Source organism: Paramormyrops kingsleyae, chromosome 4 (genome assembly GCF_048594095.1).
Source record: "Paramormyrops kingsleyae isolate MSU_618 chromosome 4, PKINGS_0.4, whole genome shotgun sequence".
In the NCBI taxonomy this organism is placed as follows: domain Eukaryota; kingdom Metazoa; phylum Chordata; class Actinopteri; order Osteoglossiformes; family Mormyridae; genus Paramormyrops; species Paramormyrops kingsleyae.
In genome coordinates this window covers 48,582,938-48,586,598 of record NC_132800.1, presented here as the reverse complement: position 1 = coordinate 48,586,598, position 3,661 = coordinate 48,582,938, and positions in this window count along the sequence as shown.

The following is a 3,661-nucleotide window of genomic DNA, read 5'->3' as shown; positions in this document are numbered from 1 at the left end:
GAGTTCCAGACACCAAGCAGCCAACCTGGGGGAAATGCACGAGGAGCAGCGACGGCACCCACAGGTAAGTATGTGCCCTTAAATAGATTTGTAGGTAGGAAAAACTTCCTTTGTAAATCTGTTTTGCACAAAGTCCAATTGTTGGAAGTATTCACTTGGACGTTGAGGACTTGTGTACTGGGTTGGTTTAAGTTTTGCTCTAATCAAGTGGTGTTGTAGACTTTTGTTTTTTCTGAAGGCTGCAATTATTACATGATTGGACAAAATCTGCGTGGGTCCCAGTATGTGTTGGAAATTGGGCCTCACCATTCTGGTCCATCCCCCAGCGGCTGAGGAGTATGTCGTGATGAATGGAACCATGGTGCCCACCACTTGGGCCTTTTGTACCAGGTAGGTTTTGTATATTTTCCTTAGGAAGGACCTGTTATATCCCCTAGGTCTGAGGGCTTTGAAGAGGATATTTGTCGCCTCCTTGAAGTCCTGTTCCTTGGTGCAGATGTGATGGAACCTAAGGAGTTGTGACTTGACTAAGCTGGAAAATGTGTGTTTTGGATGGAAGCTTTTTCTGTGGAGTAGGGCATGAGTGTCTGTTTCCTTGAAAAAGACTTTTATGTCTAATTGGAGGGAACTGAAGTTAGGGCCCTTATAGGTCATAATGTCCAAAATATCTACATACTGCAGATTAGTGGTGGACTTTAGGTTAATGGATGGATTGTGGTTGTTTAGAGTTGCCACAAATTCCTTAAACTCATCCTGGGAGTGGGTCCACACTCCCCAGATATCATCCAGATATCGGTAATAATGAAGGGGCTGCTTTTGGCAGTGGGATAGAGCCGATATCGACCATTCTGTCATAAATATTTTGGCATAAGCAGGGGAAACTTCTTGCCCATCACTGTGCTTTTAGGAAGGAAGGAAGAATTCCTCATTAAATTCAAAGTCGTTTCTAGTCAGATTAATTTCTAGCAGTTGCAACAATTCCTTATCTGGTCTCTTTTTGTGCGGGTGTCTTAGTAATATGTTCCTGATGGCGCATAGGCCCTCCTGGATGTCTGTGTTTGTATACAGGCTATCTATATCCAGGGGGCATTTTCCGTACGTCGCTTAAATCATCCGAGATCAGATGCCTCATCTTGGATGAGTTAATGCCGGTGAAACTCATCCAGGATAAGTCAGTTTTTCAAACGCAGCTGTGTAGTAGATTAGTCTAGCTGGATCCATTCATCCGAGATGACTGTGCACGCCTGCACTGCTTGAAAAGCCCATATATATCGAGTCTAGAAAACTTTATCGGAAGTCTCTCATTTGGCAAATGTCAAAAAAGAATCAGAGCAGGACCTTTTATTAGAGGGGTATGATGAATTCAAAGATTTAATATGTACTAAAGGAAACACATTAAAATCTGCCCAAACCAGAAAAGATGGCTGGCAAAAAGTGTCTGTCAAGTTAAATGTGTAAGTAGTTTTTAGTTATTGCATTTATCACTTGAATGTATTATTACGTTCATTGTTTCATTATTATTTTATTGTCATAATTACAGATCAAATACAAGCACAATCATGCAGGACATAGGAACAAGTTAAAGTGAAGTACAAAAATATACTTCAAACTGGTAAACATGACATTTCATTCATATACATATCTGTTTGTATGTGTATGTTTGTTAATTTTATGTATACGAAATGTAGGAAATCTTTAACATTTATAAAACATTCCTTTTGAAGTTAATAAGAAGGCGGCAGACAAAACCTTTGGATATTCTGGGTAATGAGAAAATTAGTGTGATTTTTTAATTCTGTATAGAACTGTAATTTTATTGCGTATACATTACCTGCAATGGCATAAAACGGCTCTTTAATTGCCTGCATTCACAGGTGTCCAGGAAAAACAATTGTGAATTGCCTGGCAAACTGTACCCTTTGATATATTTTCCGCATTATACAAAAAGTGCCGCTTGTAAATATCTCAAGGCGATGCACATTGTCTGTGTGGCTGTGAGCCTGACTTCGCCTAGCTGGACTTCTACTATACGGAGCTAATAAACCTGTAACATATAATATTCCATCTTGGCTGAAGCGATATCTTTCCAACAGAATATCATCTGGCAACAATAACAGGATTTTGTTGATTGCACAAAACCCTCTCAATTTGAGATTCCCTTCTTATTTTTTGTGCACCGATTGCAACTGGTCGCTCATCCATGAATGGTGAGGCCATGACTGAATGGATTTCCATGCACAGACACTGAGTAAGTGTGTGAGCTAATCATTGTTTACATAGAACAAAACTGCTCCGAGCAGATTTGAGGATTTTCATGTGCTGCTATGACAACATATCAAGTAAGAGTTTCGAAAAACCAACAGATCCAGGATCATGCCAAACCGTCAACAATTACATCCGGCTAAACGAGTAATCCACATACTAAGAATAACCGCCACTCCCCCCCCCCCCAAAAAGTGAATAATATAGCCTGTTGGGGAATTTCCAATGTTTGAACCTTTTGGACAAAATCACAAGTGTCTTTTATGTAACTGGGGTGGCCAATTGAAAGGGGATTCAAATAATAATCTAAAAATTCGGCTGTATAATACGTCTCACTGCTGCAGTCTGACACTATGGGCTCCCTGGGGGGGTTTCATAAGGTTTGCTCCATTTCGCCGGGTCCTTATGTATTTGGGGAGCATGTAAAATATTCTGGCCCTGGGTTCTGTGCTACCTATCAGATAGGACTTCTGTTCAGCATTGATGATTTTTTTGTTATACAAGGACTGGATTATCTCTTTGATTGTGGGGATTATGTGTGAATAGATGGGCTTATATAGTTTTCTGTAGTAGTTTGTGACATTTAATTGTCTGTATCCCTCCCAAAGGTACTGTGTCCTATCCAGGATGACACTTGCACTGCCCTTGTCTGCCTTTTTAATGGCTATATCATTGTTGTTTTTCAGATTTTCTAGAGCTTCCATCTCCTTCAAGGTAAGATTGAATGCCTCCTGAACAGGCCTGAATTGTGCTGTGAAATGTCTCAAGTCACCTTCAATCAATGTGAGAATTTCCCTGAGTAATTTGCACTGGTGCCTCTTTAGGTTCTTCTAGTGTTGCAGTAGTTGTCCTGTCGGTTTGTGAGGTTGCGGTCCAGCTCCATGCAGTGTGGGTCTGTGTTGATCCCGCTGTCATCCTGTCTTTCATTGTATCATTCGGCTGCAACTTGGTGTTTGACTTCTTCCAGTGTTGTTTGTGGAATCAGGTTATTCATAATGATTGTCCATCATTGATCTGCAGTTCTTTGTTCTGTGATCTTAACGTTGGGGTCTTGGTATATGAATGCTGTGTGCAGTTTTTGCCTGCATTGTGTTTTGTCTGTTTCTAGTTCCGTTGCAGTATAATAAGTTCACATGATGTGGTGCCGTTTTTTTTTCCGTGTCAGTGTCACGTGCTGAAACTGCTGATGAGCCCCTGAAACACCCTCAGGCGGTTGGGTCTGATGTCCTGACCCACTGCTCAGTTCAGCAGCCACTGCAGTAGCCACACTTGGGTGTGATAGACATGCTTCTGCTCCAGTGTGATTCCTACCTTAATCTGATGTGATGGTAGATATTTATTTTACCTCCTACTGCTTGGCAACACAATTGTTATGGGAGTAAAGGGTCACCATAGCTTG